At 43.1% G+C, this 15,452-nt stretch overlaps 1 protein-coding gene across 1 annotated transcript in view; it reads left to right on the top strand.

Moving 5' to 3' along the window:
* The window catches only part of LOC113150459 (versican core protein), a 45,915-nt gene that overhangs the window by 24,329 nt on the left and 6,134 nt on the right, over positions 1-15,452 (top strand). The window lies entirely within an intron of this gene.

Genomic DNA, 15,452 nt, shown 5'->3' with positions numbered 1-15,452 from the left:
GTTCCTGTGACAGTTGCATCTTCTGTGTTCAGTATCGAGACACCAACAGCAATGTCACAAGAGGCAAAAGGAAGTGAATTAACAGAGTTGACTTCACAATTTAGAGAACCATTGCTTACCTCATCATCTGTTGTATCAGTGACAACCCCAATAACAACTTCCTTGGTCGAGTCCATTTCTTCAATCACCAGATCAACCCTCAAACCTGACTCTACATCAATCTTCATTTCCCCTGACACAGAAAGCTCTGGAGACAGAAGTTTAGATGTTACTACCGAACCTGGGAATGTACAAAGCACTGTCTCTTCAATAACAACATCAAGCACTCTGGTGGTGACAACAACATATAAAACAGAAACAGGTGACACCTCAAAGCAATCTATTTCTACAGCTTCATCATTATTCAGCACAGAAAAGACAAGCACACAGCCAGATGTGGAACAAGAGACGGTTGTCATAGATTGGACAGACAAGACTTCAGTAACTCCACTTACTGGAAAGACAGAGACAAGCTCTGGTTTTACTTCAGTAGATGAAGATGGTTCAGGTGACCAAACCCAAGACACGTTCACTAAGTCCGTTCCTGTGACAGTTGCATCTTCCCTGTACAGCACAGAGACACCAACAGCAATGTCACAAGAGGCAAAAGGAAGTCAATTAACAGAGTTGACCTCACACCATAGAGAACCCTCAGTTTCCCCAACATCTCTTGTGTCAGTGACAACCCCAATAATTGAGTCTGAGACTTTGTCCACTGACATATTATCCACTGTTCCAGACACCAAAGATGAAGTCAGTGTGAGTGACACTTCTTTAGTCGAGTCCATTCCTTCAGTCAGTGGATCAACCATAAAACCTGAGCTTGCATTAAAGTTGTTTAGCACAGAGAAGCCAAGCACACAGCCAGATGTGGAAATGGACATGAATGTCACAGATGGGACAGACAAGACTTCAGTGACTTCACTTACTGGAAAGACAGAGACAAGCTCTGGTCTTACTTCTGTAGATGAAGATAGTTCAGGTGACCAAACCCAAGACACGTTCACTAAGTCTGTTCCTGTGACAGTTGCATCTTCTCTGTACAGCACAGAGACACCAACAGCAATGACAGAAGAGGAAAAAGGAAGTGAATTAACAGAGTTGACCTCACACTATAGGGAACCCTCAGTTTCCCCAACATCTGTTGTGTCAGTGACATCCCCAATAACTGTGTCTCAGACTTTGTCCACTGACATATTATCCACTGTTCCAGACAGTAAAGATGAAGTCAGTATAAGTGACACTTCTTTAGTCGAGTCCATTCCTTCAATCAGTGGATCAACTATCAAACCTGAGTCTACATCAATCTTCATTTCCCCTGACACAGAGAGCTCTGGAGACAGCAGTTCAGATGTTACTACCGAATTTGGGAATGTACAAAGCACTGTCTCTTCAATAACAACATCAGGCACTCTGGTGGTTAAAACAACATATAAAACAGAACCAGGTGACACCTCAAAGCAATCTATTTCTACAGCTTCATCATTGTTCAGCACGGAAAAGACAAGCACACAGCCAGATGAGGAAAAGGACATGGTTGTCACAGATGGGACAGAGAAGACTTCAGTAACTTCACTTACAAAAAAGACAGAGACAAGCTCTGGTTTTACTTCAGTAGATGCAACTGTGACAGTAGCATCTTCTCTGTACAGCACAGAGGCACCAACAGCAATGACAGAAGAGGAAAAAGGAAGTGAATTAACAGAGTTGACTTCACACTATAGGGAACCCTCGGTTTCCCCAACATCTGTTGGGTCAGCGACAACCCCAATAACTGTGTCTCAGACTTTGTCCACTGACATATTATCCACTGTTACAGTCACTGAAGATAGAGTCATTATAAGTGACACTTCTTTGGTCGAGTCCATTCCGTCAATCAGTGGATCAACTATCAAACCTGAGTCTACATCAATCTTCATTTCCCCTGACACAGAGAGCTCTGGAGACAGCAGTTTAGATGTTACTACCGAATTTGGGAATGTACAAAGCACTGTCTCTTCAATAACAACATCAGGCACCCTGGTGGTTAAAACAACATATAAAACAGAAACAGGTGACACCTCAAAGCAATCTTTTTCTACAGCTTCTTCATTGTTCAGCACAGAAAAGACAAGCACACAGCCAGATGAGGAACAAGAGATGGTTGTCACAGATGGGACAGACAAGACTTCAGTAACTTCACTTACTGGAAAGACAGAGACAAGCTCTGGTTTTACTACAGTAGATGAAGATGGTTCAGGTGACCAAACCCAAGACACGTTCACTAAGTTAGTTCCTGTGACAGTTGCATCTTCTCTGTACAGCACAGAGACACCAACAGCAATGACAGAAGAGGCAAAAGGAAGTGAATTAACAGAGTTGACCTCACACTATAGGGAACCCTCAGTTTCCCCAACATCTGTTGTGTCAGTGACATCCCCAATAACTGTGTCTCAGACTTTGTCCACTGACATATTATCCACTGTTCTGGACACTGAAGATGAAGTCAGTATAAGTGACACTTCTTTGGTCGAATCCAGTCCTTCAATCAGTGGATCAACCCTCAAACCTGATTCTACATCAATCTTCATTTCCCCTGACACAGAGAGCTCTGGAGACAGCAGTTCAGATGTTATTGCAGAATTTGTGATTGTACAAAGCACTGTCTCTTCAATAACATCAACAGGCAAACCAGCGGTGAAAACAACATATGAAACTGAAACAGTTGATACCTCAAAGCAATCTGGACATACTTCTTCATCATTATTTAGCACAGAAAAAACAAGCACACAACCAGATGTGGAAAAGGACATGGTTGTCACAGACGGGACAGAGAAGACTTCAGTAACTTCACTTACAAAAAAGACAGAGACAAGCTCTGGTTTTACTTCAGTAGATGCAACTGTGACAGTAGCATCTTCTCTGTACAGCACAGAGACACCAACAGCAATGACAGAAGAGAAAAAAGGAAGTGAATTAACAGAGTTGACCTCACACTATAGGGAACCCTCAGTTTCCCCAACATCTGTTGTGTCAGTGACATCCCCAATAACCGTGTCTCAGACTTCGTCCACTGACATATTATCCACTGTTACAGTCACTAAAGATGAAGTCAGTGTGAGTGACACTTCTTTAGTCGAGTCCATTCCTTCAATCAGTGGATCAACCATCAAACCTGAGTCTACATCAATCTTCATTTCCCCTGACACAGAGAGCTCTGGAGACAGCAGTTCGGATGTTACTGCAGAATTTGTGATTGTACAAAGCACTGTCTCTTCAATCACATCAACAGGCAAACCAGTGGTGACAACAACATATGAAACTGAAACAATTGACACCTCAAAGGAACCTTTTTCTACAGCTTCATCATTGTTCAGCACTGAAAAGACAAGCACACAGCCAGATGTTGAACATGAGATGGTTGCCAAAGATGGAACAGAGAAGACTTCAGTGACTCCACTTACTGGAAAGACAGATACAAGCTCTGGTTTTACATCAGTAGATGAACATGGTTCAGGTGACCAAACCCAAGACACATTCACTAAGTCCGTTCCTGTGACAGTTGCATCTTCTGTGTTCAGTATCGAGACACCAACAGCAATGTCACAAGAGGCAAAAGGAAGTGAATTGACAGAGTTGACTTCACAATTTAGAGAACCATTGCTTGCCTCATCATCTGTTGTATCAGTGACAACCCCAATAACAACTGTCTTGGTCGAGTCCATTTCTTCAATCACCAGATCAACCCTCAAACCTGAGTCTACATCAATCTTCATTTCCCCTGACACAGAGAGCTCTGGAGACAGCAGTTTAGATGTTACTACCGAACCTGGGAATGTACAAAGTACTGTCTCTTCCATCACAACAGCAGGCACTCTGGTGGTGACAACAACATATAAAACAGAAACAGGTGACACCTCCAAGCAATCTATTTCTACACCTTCATCATTGTTCAGCACGGAAAAGGCTACCACACAACCAGATGTGGAAAAAGAGATGGTTGTCACAGATGGGACAGACAAGACTTCAGTGACTTCACTTACTGGAAAGACAGAGACAAGCTCTGGTCTTACTTCAGTAGATGAAGATAGTTCAGGTGACCAAACCCAAGACACGTTCACTAAGTCCGTTCCTGTAGCAGTTGCATCTTCCCCGTACAGCACAGAGACACCAACAGCAATGTCACAAAAGGCAAAAGGAAGTGAAATAACAGAAATGACTTCACACTATAAGGAACCCTCGGTTTCCCCAACATCTGTTGTGTCAGGGACAACTCCAATAACAACTTCCTTGGTCGAGTCCATTCCTTCAATCAGTGGATCAACCCTCAAACCTGGGTCTACATCAATCGTCATTTCCCCTGACACAGAGAGCTCTGGAGACAGCAGTTCAGATGTTACTGCAGAGTTTGTGATTGTACAAAGCACTGTCTCTTCAATCACAACAACAGACAAACCAGTGGTAACAACAACATATGATACCGAAACAGTTGATACCTCAAAGCAATCTGTACATACTTCTTCATCATTATTTAGCACAGAAAAAACAAGCCCACAACCAGATGTGGAAAAGGACATGGTTGTCACAGACGGGACAGAGAAGACTTCAATAACTTCACTTACAAAAAAGACAGAGACAAGCTCTGGTTTTACTTCAGTAGATGCAAGTGTGACAGTTGAATCCTCCCTGTACAGCACAGAGACACCAACAGCAATGTCACAAGAGGCAAAAGGAAGTGAATTAACAGAGTTGACCTCACACCATAGAGAACCCTCAGTTTCCCCAACATCTCTTGTGTCAGTGACATCCCCAATAATTGAGTCTGAGACTTTGTCCACTGACATATTATCCACTGTTCCAGACACTAAAGATGAAGTCAGTGTGAGTGACACTTCTTTAGTCGAGTCCATTCCTTCAATCAGTGGATCAACCATAAAACCTGAGCTTGCATCAAAGTTGTTTAGCACAGAGAAGCCAGGCACACAGCCAGATGTGGAAAAGGACATGAATGTCACAGATGGGACAGACAAGACTTCAGTAACTCCACTTACTGGAAAGACAGAGACAAGCTCTGGTTTTACTTCAGTAGATGAACATGGTTCAGGTGACCAAACCCAAGACACGTTCACTAAGTCCGTTCCTGTGACAGTTGCATCTTCTCTGTACAGCACAGAGACACCAACAGCAATGACAGAAGAGGAAAAAGGAAGTGAAAAAACAGAGTTGACTTCACACTATAGGGAACCTTCAGTTTCCCCAACATCTGTTGTGTCAGTGACATCCCCAATAACTTTGTCTCAGACTTTTTCCACTGACATGTTATCCACTGTTCCAGACAGTAAAGATGAAGTCAGTATAAGTGACACTTCTTTAGTCGAGTCCATTCCTTCAATCAGTGGATCAACCATCAAACCTGAGTCTACATCAATCTTCATTTCCCCTGACACAGAGAGCTCTGGAGACAGCAGTTGGGATGTTACTGCAGAGTTTGTGATTGTACAAAGCACTTTCTCTTCAATCACAACAACAGACAAACCAGTGGTGACAACAACATATGAAACTGAAACAATTGACACCTCAAAGGAACCTTTTTCTACAGCTTCATCATTGTTCAGCACTGAAAAGACAAGCACACAGCCAGATGTTGAACATGAGATGGTTGCCACAGATGGGACAGAGAAGACTTCAGTGACTCCACTTACTGGAAAGACAGAGACAAGCTCTGGTTTTACATCAGTAGATGAACATGGTTCAGGTGACCAAACCCAAGACACGTTCACTAAGTCCGTTCCTGTGACAGTTGCATCTTCCCTGTACAGCACAGAGACACCAACAGCAATGTCACAAGAGGCAAAAGGAAGTGAATTAACAGAGTTGACTTCACACTATAGAGAACCCTCAGTTTCCCCAACATCTGTTGTGTCAGTGACATCCCCAATAACTGTGTCTCAGACTTTGTCCACTGACATATTATCCACTGTTCCAGACACTAAAGATGAAGTCAGTGTGAGTGACACTTCTCTGGTCGAGTCCATTCCTTCAATCAGTGGATCAACTATCAAACCTGAGTCTACATCAATCTTCATTTCCCCTGACACAGAGAGCTCTGGAGACAGCAGTTCAGATGTTACTACCGAATTTGGGAATGTACAAAGCACTGTCTCTTCAATAACAACATCAGGCACTCTGGTAGTTAAAACAACATATAAAACAGAAACAGGTGACACCTCAAAGCAATCTATTTCTACAGCTTCTTCATTGTTCAGCACGGAAAAGACAAGCACACAGCAAGATGAGGAAAAGGACATGGTTGTCACAGATGGGACAGAGAAGACTTCAGTAACTCCACTTACTGGAAAGACAGAGACAAGCTCTGGTTTTACTACAGTAGATGAAGATGGTTCAGGTGACCAAACCCAAGACACGTTCACTAAGTCTGTTCCTGTGACAGTTGCATCTTCTCTGTACAGCACAGAGACACCAAGAGCAATGACAGAAGAGGCAAAAGGAAGTGAATTAACAGAGTTGACCTCACACTATAGGGAACCCTCAGTTTCCCCAACATCTATTGTATCAGTGACAACTCCAATAACAACTTCCTTGGTCGAGTCCATTTCTTCAATCACCAGATCAACCCTCAAACCTGAGTCTACATCAATCTTCATTTCCTCTGACACAGAGAGCTCTGGAGACAGCAGTTCAGATGTTACTACCGAACCTGGGAATGTACAAAGCACTGTCTCTTCCATCACAACAGCAGGCACTCTGGTGGTTAAAACAACATATGAAACTGAAAAAATTGATACCTCAAAGCAATCTGTACATACTTCTTCATCATTATTTAGCACAGAAAAAACAAGCCCACAACCAGATGTGGAAAAGGACATGGTTGTCACAGACGGGACAGAGAAGACTTCAGTAACTTCACTTACAAAAAAGACAGAGACAAGCTCTGGTTTTACTTCAGTAGATGCAAGTGTAACAGTTGAATCCTCCCTGTACAGCACAGAGACACCAACAGCAATGACAGAAGATGCAAAAGGAAGTGAATTAACAGAGTTGACCTCACACTATAGGGAACCCTCAGTTTCCCCAACATCTCTTGTGTCAGTGACAACCCCAATAACCGTGTCTCAGACTTTGTCCACTGACATATTATCCACTGTTCCAGACACTAAAGATGAAGTCAGTGTGAGTGACACTTCTTTGGTCGAGTCCATTCCTTCAATCAGTGGATCAACCATCAAACCTGATTCTACATCAATTGTCATTTCCCCTGACACAGAGAGCTCTGGAGACAGCAGTTTAGATGTTACTTCAGAGTTTGTGATTGTACAAAGCACTGTCTCTTCAATAACAACAACAGGCAAACCAGTGGTGACAACAACATATGAAACTGAAACAATTGACACCTCAAAGGAACCTTTTTCTACAGCTTCATCATTGTTCAGCACTGAAAAGACAAGCACACAGCCAGATGTTGAACATGAGATGGTTGCCACAGATGGGACAGAGAAGACTTCAGTGACTCCACTTACTGGAAAGACAGAGACAAGCTCTGGTTTTACTACAGTAGATGAACATGGTTCAGGTGACCAAACCCAAGACACATTCACTAAGTCCGTTCCTGTGACAGTTGCATCTTCCCTGTACAGCACAGAGACACCAACAGCAATGTCACAAGAGGCAAAAGGAAGTCAATTAACAGAGTTGACTTCACACTATAGAGAACCCTCAGTTTCCCCAACATCTGTTGTGTCAGTGACATCCCCAATAACCGTGTCTCAGACTTTGTCCACTGACATATTATCCACTGTTCCAGACACTAAAGATGAAGTCAGTGTGAGTGACACATCCTTTGTTGAGGCCATTCCTTCAATCAGTGGATCAACCATCAAACCTGAGTCCACATCAATCTTCATTTCCTCTGACACAGAGAGCTCTGGAGATAGCAGTTGGGATGTTACTGCAGAGTTTGTGATTGTACAAAGCACTGTCTCTTCAATAACAACAACAGGCAAACCAGTGGTGACAACAACATATGAAACTGAAACAATTGACACCTCAAAGGAACCTTTTTCTACAGCTTCATCATTGTTCAGCACTGAAAAGACAAGCACACAGCCAGATGTTGAACATGAGATGGTTGCCACAGATGGGACAGAGAAGACTTCAGTGACTCCACTTACTGGAAAGACAGAGACAAGCTCTGGTCTTATTGCAGTAGATGAACATGGTTCAGGTGACCAAACCCAAGACACGTTCACTAAGTCTGTTCCTGTGACAGTTGCATCTTCCCTGTACAGCACAGAGACACCAACAGCAATGTCACAAGAGGCAAAAGGAAGTCAATTAACAGAGTTGACTTCACACTATAGAGAACCCTCAGTTTCCCCAACATCTGTTGTGTCAGTGACATCCCCAATAACTGTGTCTCAGACTTTTTCCACTGACATATTATCCACTGTTCCAGACACTGAATATGAAGTCAGTGTGAGTGACACTTCTTTAGTCGAGTCCATTCCTTCAATCAGTGGATCAACCATCAAACCTGAGCCTGCATCACAATTATTTAGCACAGAGAAGCCAAGCGCACAGCCAGATGTGGAAAAGGACATGAATGTCACAAATGGGACAGAGAAGACTTCAGTAACTTCACTTACTGGAAAGACAGAGACAAGTTCTGGTTTTACTACAGTAGATGAAGATGGTTCAGGTGACCAAACTCATGACACGTTCACTAAGTCAGTTCCTGTGACAGTTGCATCTTCTCTTTACAGCTCAGAGACACCAACAGCAATGTTACAAGAGGCAAAAGGAAGTGAAATAACAGAAATGACTTCCCCAACATCTATTGTGTCAGTGACAACCCCAATAATTGTGTCTCAGACTTTGTCCACTGACATGTTATCCACTGTTCAAGACACTGAGAATGAAGTCAGTATAATTGACACTTCTTTGGTTGAATCCATTGCATTAATCAATGATTCATTTCCAAAACCTGAACCTTCATCCATTTCTTTTTCCACTCACACAGAGAGCCCTTTCGACAATATTTTGGATGTTAGTACAGAGTTTTTTATTTTGCAAAACACTTTCTCCTCCATCACCCAGACAGACACTCCAGTTGTAACAGCAACACATGAGACTGAAACAGGTGACATCTCAAAGCAATCTCTTCAAACTGCTACATCATTGTTTAGCACAGAGAAGCCAAGCACACAGTCACATGTGGAACAAGAGACAATAATCACAGATCAGACAGACAAGACTTCAGTAACTTCAGTTACTGGAAAGACAGAGAAAAGCTCTAGTCTTTCTCCATTAGATGAAGTTGGCTCAGATGACCAAACCCAAGATACGTTCACTAAGACTGCTCCTGTGACATCTTCTCTGTACAGCACCGAGACACCAACAGCAATGTTTGAAGAGGCAAAAGGAAGTGAAAAAACAGAGTTGACTTCACACTATAAGGAACCCTCAGTTTCTCCAACATCTGTTGTGTCAGTGACAACTCCAATAACAACTTCCTTGGTCGAGTCCATTCCTTCAATCAGTGGATCAACTATCAAACCTGAGTCTACATCAATCTTCATTTCCCCTGACACAGAGAGCTCTGGAGACAGCAGTTCAGATGTTACTACCGAATTTGGGAATGTACAAAGCACTGTCTCTTCAATAACAACATCAGGCACTCTGGTGGTTAAAACAACATATAAAACAGAAACAGGTGACACCTCAAAGCAATCTATTTCTACAGCTTCATCATTGTTCAGCACGGAAAAGACAAGCACACAACCAGATGTGGAAAAGGACATGGTTGTCACAGATGGGACAGACAAGACTTCAGTAACTCCACTTACTGGAAAGACAGAGACAAGCTCTGTTCGTACTTCAGTAGATGAAGATAGTTCAGGTGACCAAACCCAAGACACGTTCACTAAGTTAGTTCCTGTGACAGTTGCATCTTCCCTGTACAGCACAGAGACACCAACAGCAATGACAGAAGAGGCAAAAGGAAGTGAATTAACAGAGTTGACCTCACATATTTCGGAACCATCAGTTATTCCAACATCCTCAAACCAATCTATTCAAACTGCTTCATCCTTTTTTAGTGCAGAGATGTCAAGCACACAGCCAGATGTTGAACAAGAGGGGGTTGTCACAGATCAGACAGAGGAGACTTCAGTAGCTTTACTTTCTGCAAAGACACAATCCACATTAAACCCAGAGACACCAGGAGCAGGATTTACAATTTCAACAATGGGGTTTGTAACAGAAAAAATGTCTGACAATCCATTAGTTGAAGATGTTGTCACTAAAGAACCAGCAACTACAGCTGCCACAGTGCCTTTAATAATTACCACAGAGAAGCCATTACTGACCATCCCTATAACTCAAACAACTGAAGTTTTAAAATCTCACCCAACCCTTGCCTCTTCTCTTTACAGTACTGAAAAAGGAACATCGGTCCCACTAGTTGACTCTAGTGAATCCCACAGCAATTTTCCAATCTTTAGAGCAACAGACGAAAATGAAGGAGCTGAGACTCACAGGACATCTCATGTTGAATCATCAACCCAGTCTTCAACACAGTTTATGACAGAGGAGTCTATTGATGTCACCCAATTTTCTGTCAACCCTAGCACATCTACCTCAACTGAATTAATAGCATCAGTGTCTGAGTCTGGAAGTGGTGATTTTACAGATATAGAGTCCTCTGGTGATGTCATTTCTGCATCCCCAAAAGACACTCCCCTAGAAATGTCAACAGTGGCTGAGCAACATTCTGTGGAGCCAACAACCCAACCAATAATCACATTCAAATCAATCACAACCACATTTGTTGAGGACAAAAGAGATATAGAATTTACAACTATTACAACAAGTCCCTACACACTAGAAGCCTCTCACGCCATGGCAGTCCCCAGTGTCACAGTGTTTACCTCAAAGGGAACCTCTGCTTACACAGACACGGAGAGCTCTGGGATCTCAGAGGATGATTTGGAGTCAAGCTCAGATGGATCTGGTACAGAGGTATCCCTTGAGACTACAGCCAAACCCCAAGATGAATTTAGTGTGGCCACAGATGAGACTGAAATAGATGAAAATGATATCACATCTGACAAGTTTACTGCTGCGTTCTCAACTCACTCCAGCACACAGCTTACAAAGGAATTTGTGTCATCAACCCAATCTCCACACATTACAAGCACTATGATTCCTATTACTGAGCAGGGAAGTGGGATCTTCAAAGATGACTCTACAACTGATGATGAGAGTTCAGGGGCAGACTTTTTGGACGGATCAACTACACTTTTTCGAGTCACAAGTCCTCCTGTGGTGTACACTAATGTAGCAGCTACAAAACACATTGGTTTAGCATACAGTACTGTTGCTGTCACAGAGGAGAGATCGAGTGACCAAACAACAGACACTTCCACTAATGTCATTACACAAAAACCAACTGACACTGCAGCTTCATCTCTCCATAGCACTGAGAGGCCAGACATAACAACAATACATATTCTCAGCTCTAACCAGTCAGTTACTACTACTCTATCTGCAAATGATAAATCTACAACTTCAGCCTTTACTTTGACAGAAGGACAGAGTTCTGGTGACCAAACCGCTCAAATGTTCACCTCAAAGCCATCAGAGATAGAGAGTGTCACATTTGGAGAACTGACCGGTAAAACTGAAACCTTTGTTTCAATCACACCAACCTCTGAGGAGCAGGTTTTCTCACAAGAGGGTAAAATTACCCCAGATAACGAAATTCCGATTACATCCGAGGTGACTGGGCTTCCTGTATCAAGCACATCCTATACAACTATGCCTCCACTTTCAACTGGACCCTCGATTCGTGATCACACTAAAATTGACTTCACCACAATAGGCTCCAGCAGTGAACATAAGCAAGGTGAAATCACATCAATATCAACCCAAATTCCTTCTATTATCTATCATAACATTACAGACCAACGGGTCATGATAATCAGTGACAGCCAAGCCGAGACTGACCAAACTGGACAAACACCTACCATGGTCTTGCATGAACCATCAACCAGCACCTCTATCATAATCACAGAGGATGCAAAAGATGAAGATGAGCTGTTTTCTGCAGTTACAGACAGCATGGACAAAGTCAGCCCCACTCCTGGGCTTATTACCAATGATGATACTATAATTGATGCAGATACTACATCCATAGTCTCTTCCTCTTCACTTTACTCAACCATCCAGACACAGGAAGCTGGAGGAGCCACAGCAGTTACAAGGACTCAAAAGCTGAAGGTCACAGAAGACACAGAGGGTTCAGGTACTGATAGGATAATCTTCTTTACTCCTACACCAGCAACTTTAAAGGCAACCTCAGCCACTGAGACTTCAACACCATCATTTTTGGAAGATGTGTCTAGCCAAGAGACATCTACTGAAGAGACAGTCAAACCATCACTGCAGTCAACCCCGGCTATTACTGTGTCCACGCAGTCAAGCTCTGAAGAAATCTATGATTTACCTAAAACACACACAGTATTCCCAATTGACATGCATACCAAACTGGTGGAGGTCACTCCGTCCTCATATTTGCCTTCTCAAACCTTGACACAAATAGCCGACACAAGCTCAATCATTCCAGTGTCCAGTGAGGAACATATGGTCAGGACAGATGAAAAAGAAAAATCTATGACCACTGCCACAGCACACACACCAATGTCCACTAAACCTGGCACAGTAGAGACAACAGGTGAATCTTTTGAGGATGGATCTTCTGTTAAAGGTTTATCTGTAGAAACCTTGGCGACAGCTGAAGCCTCTTCACTGTCCACCACTGGGAAAACAACTCCTGCCCCTGACATGGAAGATATGGATAAGGAGATTTCAGGTGAGCAAAAGCAAAGTATCGTCACTGATGAAGCAGTTACAACAGTTAAGGCAGAACAAGTCTCACCTACTTCTCCTGGAACTGACACAGGAGAGGTTGCAAAGTCATCTGTCTCGTTTCCTCTCTATAGTACAGTGGAATCAGTCACCTCTGACATTACTGATACAAATACCTCAAGTGACCAAGTTTCTGCTATACTAACATCTTCACCAGTCAAGGTGCAGCAAATAACATCTTCAGTTACATCAAGCAGACCCAGCACTGGGGAGACTGAAATATCACTAACAAGTGCTGCTTCCAGTCTTCATAGCACAAAGATGCCTGCAGCCACGTTCTCTCCTGATTTTGCTGGGCAGGATAGATCAGAAGATCACACATATGTGAGCGAGTCTGTTACACACACAGCTGCTCCTTTGCATAGCACAATGGGAATGGACCGAGTGCTACCCACAACGACTTTGTCTCCTCGCCACAGCACTGATACATTTTCAATGACAAGTATCTCAGATGTTGCAGATGTGAAGGGATATGAGAGCTCCACTGTAACAAGTGCACCAGCTAAGACAATAACATCTGAAAGTGAGACCACTGGAGACATGTCAGCCTTTCCTGTTTCCGGTACAGAGAAACCCATCACAATAACCAAAGAGGATGAAACTCAAATGAGTGAGATAACCACAGAGGTAGAGAAAGCATCATTGTCAAAAACCGTATCACCCCCTACCAATGGAGCAATGTCAACCACCACACATTCTGAAGCAGAAACGCTGAGTGTGGATGACACAGCGCCGTCTAGTAAATTAAGCTCAGCAGAAACATCTACAGTGAGTTCAAGTGAAATTCTAAAGTCATCAACTTCTTCACCTTCAGTGCAAACAAAAAAGACTGATTCCCCAACTGTGTCTTCACTGTTCAGCACTGAGACTCCATCAGTGGCTTTTGTTTCAACAACATCACACAAAATGATGGCAGGAGAGAGTGAACAGAGTACAGCTTCAACAGAAATGTCAGCGGATACAGATACTTCAACAGATGACGAAGGCTCAGGTTATGCCAGTTCATCGTCAGAGAGTGAGGAGCTCCCTGTATCTGTTTTGTCATTATCTAGTACAGCTAAGATGGATATTATTACCAGCACCCAGTCACCTGGGATGGCAGACGTTCAAACAGAGCAGCCAAAATCTTCAACGTATGATCTAGTCTCAGGTCAGTCATTACTTAAAACCTTCACCACTGAAGCTTATACCACACAGTCCTCTTTTGGTACCAATACAGCCAAGTCATCAACTTCTTTTGAGTCAGGTCCAACAGATTCTGAGCGTAAGGAGGCACAAGATTCAGAGCTAACAAGCACACATCAATCTACTGGTATAACTCACCCTGCAGAAATGTCTACAAGCGCTGAGACCAAACCAGTGGTCACAACAATACCAACTGAACACACTACCTTTGAACCAACTTCAGATGTCCTTTCAGCATCAGCACTATTACATCCTGATGTCTTAGTCCAATTTGTCGCAACAGTTGCCCCAGTACAAAATCTAACATTTCCCCAGGAATCGTTTGAGCAAGTCAAGTCGGAGATCACACTAACACACCGCCCTGACACTGAATTTTCAGCCCAGGATTTATCCACCACTCAGGCTATGTTTGGAAGTCATGAAACAAAACACATTATGGACTCAACAACTGTGCTTTCTAAAGATTTTTCAACTGTATCTGCTCCAGGGGACGACAGGGCAGTTGAACCCAGTGGTGATCACATTTCAGTTGGCTCAAAGTTTGAACTGTCTCCGACTACAGGTGCTGTCACAACACCTGCTCCAGATGACAGTCTTAATGAGAACACAGATTATTCAGTTTCAGATTATGAGGGGCTAAATAACTCCATACTTCAATCAGCTCCACAATCCAATGAAACTACAACAGCAACAGTGTCCATTACTACACCACCATCTGGTTCTCAGACATCTGTTAGTCAGCCTGTTGACTCAGTGAGTAGAGATGAAAGTAGCTCAGAAGAAAAGCCAACCAAGCCAACTGTAGAGGCAGCAGCTATCACTGTCGGCCCTTCTGCCTCAGCTTCCATCAGTGCATCGTCATCTTCTAGCACTGAGAATCACCCAGAAAGCAGCAACAGTTCAGAAGAAAGCATGGCCACAGTAAGCAATATTAAAATAGATGGTGATGAGGCTGAGAACATCACCTATGTTCCTTCATCTGCTAAGACTAAGTCACCCTCATACTTTAGCACTAGGGCTGAAACTGAGTCACTTGGTCCTAAAACTAAGTCTGAAGAGTTGACGACAACAAAGAAACTGAACACCCACGGTGAGCAGCAACAGCTTCTGTCACTAGATGAAATCCAGAAGGTGTTTAAGGAGGGTGTTACCCAAGCTTCAGCGACAGAGTCTGCTAGTGTGGATATCTCTGGTAAAGAGGACATTGGAAGCAAAACTGAAGATGTCTCCCCTCACACTGAAATACCTACAAGGATCCACACAGAGTTCACAACAACACCACCAGCTCAAGCACAAAGCCGGCC

The sequence above is a fragment of the Anabas testudineus genome, chromosome 9, assembly GCF_900324465.2.
Source record: "Anabas testudineus chromosome 9, fAnaTes1.2, whole genome shotgun sequence".
Taxonomy (NCBI): domain Eukaryota; kingdom Metazoa; phylum Chordata; class Actinopteri; order Anabantiformes; family Anabantidae; genus Anabas; species Anabas testudineus.
The sequence above is the reverse complement of the archived record's forward strand: the minus strand, read 5'-3'. Positions and strand labels throughout refer to the sequence as shown.